This window comes from Rhinopithecus roxellana, chromosome 1, assembly GCF_007565055.1.
Source record: "Rhinopithecus roxellana isolate Shanxi Qingling chromosome 1, ASM756505v1, whole genome shotgun sequence".
Classification (NCBI taxonomy): Eukaryota; Metazoa; Chordata; class Mammalia; order Primates; family Cercopithecidae; genus Rhinopithecus; species Rhinopithecus roxellana.
Window position 1 is genome coordinate 172,382,829 of NC_044549.1, and position 10,006 is coordinate 172,392,834.

Below are 10,006 nucleotides of genomic sequence, written 5' to 3' on the forward strand. Positions count from 1 at the left end.
AGAATTGAGGGAGAAAAGAAAACATTCATGCAAGAATGTACCTTGTTAAAGCAGGTACCTTGCTAAAGCAGAGGTGAAAGGGCCCAGAAATAGCAAAATGAACGGTGATCCCAGAACTGTGTTTCTTTTCAAGCTGGGCTTAAGAGCTAGCTTTCTAGCTCCTACCAATTTTTCTCACAATGCCTTAGCCACAGTGTTTATCCATGCATCTTCAGTGAGTCGTGCCACATCGACATGCGGCTGAAATCCCAGCACATGGTCAACTATGATAATGAATTGTTCTGCATAATGATTTTGCATGTCCATGCCCCCACTAACAGAACATCATGTCACTGCTTTGTTAATCTGATTGCAAAGATTTTGTCGGGCTCTGCCAGATGTGGAGAATGGCTTCCTGAGCCCTGAGCTCTGATTAATCATATCCTGGGCTGTCAGATCTGTATCTTGAGCAGCAAGGAGACATGAGTCTCTTATTACAGGTTATAAATGCAAACACTCAGCCTATTGCTATTATCCAGTAACACTGGCCCAGAGGCTCCAGATCTTTTTCAGTGTTTCAAAGAAATCCAGAAATCCGTATTTTCTATAGCTCATGGGTTGGATGCCATATATGGACCAAAGAAAATACATCTGTATGTGGTATCCAACCCACAGGCTACTTTACCTTACAATGTACACTAGTACTCAATTGTTTATCAAGTGCTTCCCTATTGATTATATCACCAGCAACTTGGAAGGTAGGTAAGATAAACACCATTCCCTTTCTATAGGTAAGCAAAATTTAATTTACGGGGGTGAAGTGATCTGTTTATAATTGTATAACTAGGGAGTAGAAAAGACTAAATGCTGATCTAAGCCCTAGGATTTACGGTCATTTCAGCAACCCTAAAGTTCTTAAACTTCCTTCTGTGTCAATACAACTTGTTTCTCCTTTAATGTCATCTGTTCCCTGGTGACTGTTTCTGCTCTCTTGACCACTGCACATCTATGACACGTGCTCAGCTAAAGTTAGTGGCTTCTATCTGTTGCCTGGTTCTAGACTTCGTGTTTGGCTTCAACTTATGCTTTGTTTTTAAACATCTCAAATCTCCTGGGTTTTTACTTCTAGCCCTATTCTCTACAGTTCAAGACCAGCCCAGCTGATACGCAACTAAAAATAACATTGTGTAACACATAGTTTATTATATAACTTGGTATTCAATAGTCAATGCTAATTGAATACAGAAAAGTGAGATTTAAATGTGGATTAGATAACTCATTGGTAGACAAACTCAGAAGAGGGGAGCAGAATTTATGTATAATTTGATTCTTTACATGTTTGTTTTTCTTTCAAATCCTGATAAGTTCTCATAAATGTAAAAGGCCATTATTTTACTGTTTGTAGCTGCTTCAGCATCTCTGAGATGGGAAACAGTGGGTATTGCTGCTTGAAAATGAAAGAATGAAATACTCACTGTATACCTCACTCTGTGGAAGGAACTTTATAGATTTTTTCATGGAGTACCTAAAACAAAACGAAGTACTGATATTTGGAAAACATCAGTCATAAGATGATATAGATGCTTCTAATTAATCATAGTAATCAAATTATCTATCATTTTCTTGAGTTTCTACATTGTGCTAGGCCTTCTACTAAGAACTATAAAGATAACATTAATAACTTACAATCATTTCCAAGATAGGTTTTAGAACTTTAGTCTATCACAGTTAATGGAATTGGGACCTAGAAAACTCACACAGAGTGTAGTGAATCCAGGATTTAATCAAAGCCAAGTTAGAGAGGTTCCTTATAGCATAGAGGCTCCAAGGATACAACCTACCTTTCAGGTCACGTAACTTCAACTGAACTAGCTCATAGTGAGCCTCAGTTAAAACCCACAATAAACAGAGCTTTGAAGTAAGTGCAGAAATTTCAGGTAAGAGAAGAAACTAATTGTTTGTTCCTGCTATGGCACAGCCATCAAGTTGATCTTTGGTGAGAATAATGAATCTATTTCTACGGCCTCCATTTTCTCCATGTGTTTATTTTTCCTTTATTCTTTTAGAAAAGGTATAGGTTTTCTTTCATTTTGTCTTCTTTTAGTTTCTCTGTTTTCTAAGTTTTCTTTCATTTTGTCTGCTTTTAGTTTCTCTGTTTTCTTTTTCTTAAAACATGCCTTTATAAAACTATAACTTTATTTTGAGTGAACATAAGAGGGGTTTGTCCCTGTTCTACCCAACGGGTTTTAGTGAGCCTAAAGAACACGTAGGGTGGAGACATGATCAGTTCCAGAGGGGGACCTGCGGTCCACTGGAAGGCAGGCACTGAAGAGATAGAATTAGAAGCAGCTGTGGTCAACTGAGTCCTTCCGTCCTACAGTTTCAGCTTTGTCCTTCCATTCATTCTTCTTACAAAGCGTAAAGTTTCATTCCTGTGCTTTACCAAGAAATAGCCAACTAACCTCCACAATTGCGTAGATTCTAAAGTTCAGAGGACAGAGCAGAACTGTGACATTTTTTCCCCTACTGTTTTTTGAAAAGGTCCCATTTTATGTTTTATTGTATATCCAACAAAATGTGCAGGGAAAAGGCAAGCCTTCAATAAAATCATAATTTATTCCTAAAAGACCACTCTGAACTTCCCCTGACTTAAATCACAGCAGTCTACAACTCAAAAACCAAGTGGAACAAACGCACCCCCACCGGAACTTAAGAGTAATAACAATACATAGATTGAACCCCAGACTCCTCAGTCTTCAGAAAATAACTGTTTCAAGCAGCAGCAGGTCAGCATTTCTGTAAGACTGGATCTGTGTTATACTAGTGGATATAGAAAGGACATGTGGCTGAACTTCAGCAGTTTTCTTGTCCAGAGAATTATTGCTTCCTTCACTTTGTACAGCTGCTGAGTACTTAGAAAGGACAACTAAAATAAAATCAGTTCCAGCTGGTTCTAGAGGAAATGCTTCCATGGATTCTGATATCACCATCTTATCATGAGAGGAAGGATAGGGGATATGATATCATCACAGTTTATTGACATAGAAGTGAAGTAATATGCTTTCCGCCCTGATATGCAATGAGAGGTTCAAGACAGTACTTGAGAAGTGAGAGAAAGATAGCAGACAGGAGGCAGGAGTAGCTTGCAGCTCCTGCTCAGATGGACAGAGCAGCATATGGAGACTCACATCATAAACTTTTGCTCCAAGAACTACCATAGGAACACATCAGGAAAAGCAAGAAAATGCACAGACCCTTTCAAGGAACTGGATCACCGCTGCAGGCTCCATGAGGCACTGAAAAACCATGAGTCGGCTTGCTTTCTCCATGAAAAGGGTCATGTTCTGGGGCAGGTTCTCAGCCCTGGTCACTAGCTGCCAGGAAATAGACTTGGTACTATTGGGTGGGTACAGTGGAAGTGAGACAGATCGTTAGGACTGAGGGCTCCGTGGGAGTACCGTGAAGCCTATGACTGCCAGCTTTCCCTCACTTACCTAGTAACCTGTACGACTCAGCAGAGGCAGCCGTGTCTTCCTGGGAATATAATTTCACTGGACTGGGAATCACACCCCCATCCCCCACAGCAGCCACAGCAAGCCCCACCCAAGAAGAGGCTGAGCTCAGACACGCCTATTCCTGCCCCCACCTGGTGGTCTTTCTGTACCACCCTGGTAGCTGAAGAAAAGGTCATAATCTCTTGGAAGCTCTGTGGCCCTGCCCATCACCTGAGAAACCTGAATATTTAACCAGGTATTCCTAGGGCAAGTTTGCATTCTCCATATAGGACCACGGCTGATGCGCTCTCAAAAGCACCACCTCCTGGCTGGAGACCAACCAACACAAAACCAGTGCACTGAACAAAAACACAGCCAAGGACCCTCACAGAGTCCACTTCACTCCCCTGCTACCTCCACTAGAGCAGGTGCTGGTATCCATGGCTGAAAGACCTGAAGACGGATCACATCACAGGACTCTTTGCAGACACTCCCCAGAACCAGCCCAGAGCCCAGTAGCTCCACTGGGTGGCTAGACCCAGAAGAGCAAAAACAATCACCATGGTTTGGCTCTCAAGAAGCCCCGTTCCTAGGGGAAGGGGGAGAACACACAACAAAGAAGCACTGTGTGGGACAAAAGAATCTGAACAGCAGTCCTTAAATTCTAGATCTTCCCTCTGACATAGTCTACCCAAATGAGAAGGAACCAGAAAAACAATTCTGGCAATATGATAAAGCAAGGTTATTTAACACCCCAAAAGATCATAGCAGTTCACCAGCAGTGGATCCAAACCAAGGCAAAATCTCTGAGTTGTCAAAAAAATATTCAGAAGGTCGATTATTAAGCTAATTATGGAGGTACCAAAGAATGGTGAAGTCCAACTTGAAGAAATCAAAAACATGATACAGGATATGAAAGGAAAATTCTTCAGTGAAATAGCATAAATGAAAAAGCAAACACAACTTGTGGAAATAAAAGACACACTTAGAGAAATGAAAATGTGCTAGAAAGTATCGGCAACAGAATCAAAGAAGCAGAAGAAAGAGACTTAGAGCTTGAAGACACAGCTTTCAAATTAACCCAATCCATCAAAGACAAAGAAAAAATTTTTAATGAACAAAGCCTTCAAGAAGTTTGGGACTATATTTAACATCCAAACCTGAGAATAATTGGTGTTTTCCAGCAAGAAGAGAAATCTAAAGTTTGGAAAGCACATTTAAGGGAATAATCAAGGAAAGATTCTCTTGTCTTGCTAAAGATCTAGACATCCAAAAACAGGAAGCTCAAAGAACACCTGGGAAATGTATTGCAAAAAGGTCATTGTCTAGACACAGTCGTCAGTTTATCTAAAGACAAGACAAAGGAAAGAATCTTAAGAGCTGTGAGGCAAAAACACCACATAACCTATAAAGGAAAACCTATCAGATTAACAGCAGATTTCTTAGCAGAAACCCTGCAAGCTAGAAAAAATTGAGCTATTTTAGCCTCCTTAAGCAAAATGATTATCAGCCAATAATTTTGTATTCAGCAAAACTAAGCTTCATAAATGAAGAAAAGATAGAGTCTTTTTCAGACAAACACTGAGATAATTCAACACTACCAAGCCAACACTATAAGAACTGCTAAAAGGAGCTCCAAATCTTGAAAAAAGTCTTCAAAATACAACAAAATAGAATATCCTTAAAACATAAATCTCAAAGGACCTATATAACAATAACACAATGATAATAAAAAGGTATTCAGGCAACAAATAGCACGATGAATAGAATCATACTACACATAGCAATACTAACATTGAATGTAAATGGCCTAAATGACCCACACTTAAAAGGTGCAGAATGGCAGAATGGATAAGAATTCATCAACCAAGTTTCTGCTGTCTTCAGGAGACTCACCTAACACATAAGGACTCACATGAACTTTAGGTAAAGGGGTGGAAAAAGATATTCCATGTAAATGGAGATTAAAAGCGAGCAGGAGTAGCTATTCATATATCATAGAAAGCAAACTTTACTAGCAACAGCAGTTTAAAAAGACAAAGAGGAACTTTATATAATGATAAAATGACTAGTCCAACAGAAAAATGTCACAATCCTAAATATATATGCACCTAACACTGGAGATCCCAAATTTATAAAACAGTTACTACTAGATCTAAGAAATTAGGTAGACAACAACACAATAATAGTGGGGGACTTCAATTCTCCACTAACTGCACTAGACAGGTCATCAAGACAGAAAGCCAACAAAGAAACAATGGACTTTAACTATACCCCAGAACAAATGGACTTAACAGATATTTACAGAACATTCTACCCAACAACTGCAGAATATACATTCTATTCCTCAGCACATGTAGCTTTCTCCAAGATAGACCCTGTGATAGTCCACAAAACAAGTGTCAACAAATTCAAGAAATTAGAATTTACAGCAAGTACTCTCTCAGACCACAGTAAAATAAAATCGGAAATCAATTCCAAAAGGAATGCTTAAAACCATGCCAATATGTGGAAATTAAATAACCTGCTCCTGAACAATTGTTGGGTCAACAATGAAATCAAGATAAAAATTAAAAAATTATTTGAACTGAATGATAATAGTGACACCACCTGTCAAAATCTCTGGGATCCAGCAAAAGTGGTGCCAAGAGGAAAGTTCGTAATACTAAAAGGCTACATCAAAACTCTGAAAGAGCACAAGTAGACAATCTAAGGTCACACCTCACTGAAGAAGAGAAACAAGAACAATTCAAATCCAAACTCAACAGAAGAAAAGAAATAACAAAGATCAAAGCAGCACTAAATGAAATTAAACAAACAAAAGAAATACAAATGATAAGTGAAACAAAAAAAATGGTTCTTTGAGAAGATAAATAAAATTGATAGACCATTAGTGAGGTTAACCAAGAAGAGAGAAGATCCAAATAAACTCAATTACAAATGAAACAGGAGATATTATAACTGATCCCACAGAAATACAAAAGATCATTCAAGGCTACTATGAACACCTTTATGCACATAAACTAGAAAACCTAGAGGAGATGGATAAATTCCCGGAAATATACAATCGTCCTAGATTAAACCAAGATGATACAGAATCTGTGAACAGACCAGTAACAGGCAGCAAGATTGAAATGGTAATAAAAATAATTGCCAACAAAAAAAGTCCAGGATCAAATGGATTCACAGTTGAATTCTATCAGACATTCAAAGAAGAATTGGTACCAATCTTATTGACAGTATCCCAAAACACAAAGAGGGAATCCTCCCTAAATCATTCCCTGAAGCCAGTATCACCCTAATACTAAAACCAGGGAAGGACATAACAAAGAAAAAAAAAAAAAAAGAAAGAAAGAAAGAAAAAGAAAAAAAAACTACAAATCAATATAGTTGATGAACATAGATGCAAAAATCATCACCAAAATACTAGCTAACTGAATCCAACAGCATATCAAAAAGATAACTGACAATGATCAAGTGGCTTTCGTACCAGGAATGCAGGGATAGTTTAACCTATGTAAATCAATAAATGTGATATACCACATAAACAGAATTAAAAACAAAAATCACGATCATCTCAATAGATGCAAAAAATGCATTTGACAAAATCCAGCGTCCCTTTATGAGTAAAAACCTCAGCAAAATTGGCATAGAAAGGACATGCTTTAAGGTAATAAAAGCCATTTACAACAAACCCACAGCCAACATTATACTGAACAGAGAAAAGTTGAAAGCAATCCCCCCAAGAACTGGAACAAGACAAAGATGCCCACTTTCACCACTTCTATTCAACATAGTACTAAAAGTCCTAGCCACAGCAATCAGACAAGAGAAATAATTAAAGGACATTCAAATCAGTAAAGAAGAAGTCAAACTAGTTTGTCACTGTTTGCTAATAATATGATCATGTACCTAGAAAACCCTAATGATTCACGCAAAAAGCTCCCAGAACTGGTAAATGAATTCAGCAAAGTGTCAGGATATAAAATTACAAATCAATAGCTCTGCTATAAACCAACAGTAACCAACCTGAGAATCAAATAAATAACTCAACCCCTTTCACAGTAGCTGCAGAAAAAAAACAACTTAGGAATTTAGGAATATAGCTAACCAAGGACATGAAAAACCTCTACAAGGAATACTACAAAACATTGCTGAAAGAAATCATGAATGGCACAAACAAATGGAAACACATCCCATGCTCATGGATGGGTAGAATCAATATTGTGAAAATGAACATACTGCCCAAAGCAATCTACAAATTCAATGCAATTCACATGAAAATATCACCATCATTCTTCACAGAACTAGTAAAAAAAATTCTAAAATTCATATGGAACCAAAAAAAAAGAGCCCACATAGTCAAAGCATTACTAAGCAAAAATAAAAAAATCTGGTAGCATTATATTACCTGACTTCAAACGATACTAAAAGACCATAGTCACCAAAACAGCATGGTAATGATATATTGAAATAGGCACATAGGCCAATAGAACAGAATAGAGAACCCAGAAATAAAGCCAAATACTTAAAGCCAACTGCTTTTCAACAAAGTAAACAAAAACATGAAGTGGGGAACGGACATCTTATTCAACAAATGGTGCTGGGATACCTGGTAAGCACATGTAGAAGAATGAAACTGGATCCTCATCTCTCACCTTATACAAAAATCAATTCAAGATGGATCAAAGACTTAAATCTCAGACCTGAAATCCTAAAGATTCTAGAAGATAACATCAGAAAAACCCTTCTAGACAAAGGCAAAGACTTTGCCTTTGTCTTTGCAAAGACTTCATGACCAAGAACCCAAAAGTAAATGCAACAAAAACAAATATAAATAGATGGGACTTAACTAAAAAGCTTCTATACAGCAAAAGAAATAATCAGTAGAGTTAACAGACAACCCACAGAATGGGAGAAGAATCTTCACAATCTATACATCTCACAAAGAACTAATATCCAGAATCTACAAATAACTCAAACAAATCAGCAAGATAAAAACAATCCCATCATAAAGTGGGCTAAGGAAATGAATAGACAACTCTCAAAAGAAGATATACAAATTGTCAACAAGCATATGTAAAAATTCTCAACAACACTTATTATCAGGGAAATGCAAATCAAAACCTCAATGCGATACCACCTCACTCCTGCAAAAATGGCCATAATAAAAAAATAAACAAAAAGACGTTGGCATGGGTGTGGTGAAAAGGGAACACTTTTACAACTGTTGGTAGCAATGTAAACCAGTAAACCAACCACTATGGGAAACAGTGTGATTCCTTAAAGAACTAAAAGGTGATTCTTTAAAGAACTAAAAGTAGGTCTATCATTTGATCCAGTAATCCCATTACTTACTAACTACCCAGAGGAAATGTCATTATACAAAAAAGATACTTGCACATGCTTGTTTATAGCAGAACAATTTGCAATTGCAAAAATATGTAACCAGTCTAAATGCTCATCGATCAACAAGTAGATAAAGAAAACGTGATACACACACACACACACACACACACACACACACACACACACACACTATGGAATACTACTTAACCATAAAAAGGAACAAAATAATGGCATTTTCAGGAACGTGGGTAGAAATGGAGATTATTATTCTAAGTGAAGTAACTCAGGAATGGAAAACCAAACATCATACGTTCTCGCTCATATATGGGAGCCAAGCTATGAGGATGTAAAGGCATAAGAATGATACATTGGACTTTGGAAACTCAAGGGATATAGTGCGGGGGTGATGAGAGATAAAAGACTACACATTGGGTACAGTGTACACTGCTCAGGTGATGGGTACACCAACATTTCAGAAATAAGCACTAAAGAACTTACTCATGTAACCAAACACCACCTGTTTCCCAAAAACCTACTGAAATAAAAAAATTTTTTAAAATTTAAAAAAAGAAGGCAGTACTTGACACATCTTGCCATCAGTAGTAACTTTTGTTATTGAGAAGAACTTCCCCCAGTGACTTCCTCAAATAACTCCTGAAAGATGGAAAACTGTGGTTGTGAAACCCAGGGTTTAAAAATAGTCAAAGCTATAAAGTTGAATCTTTCTGTCTTGAGAGGCTTCTTATTCATTTATTTATTAATTTAGCATACCTTCTTGGGGGGAGTTCAATTAGGAATATAACAAGCACTGTGCTACAATATATGATGGGATTCAAGTGTGAATAACACCAAAATAGATAATGATAATAATATAAATAATAGCAATTCATATTCATTAAATGCTTACTATCTGCCAGAAACTGTGCTTAAGATTCAAATACATTTTTCATATTAAATTTCCTCCCCAAAAGCTCTGTGATGTGTATATAGTTATTTTCTTGCTTCACACATGAAGAAACATCAGCTTAAAATAGGTATCTTGCCCAAGGTTTCAAAGGTAAAAAATAATAGAACCAGGATTCAAATGCAAGTAGATAAACTCTATAAAATACAGACTTAACCACTTTATTATTCTACCTGAAGGGTTTCAAGAGATTTGACAGATCAGGGAAGATTCTGCATGC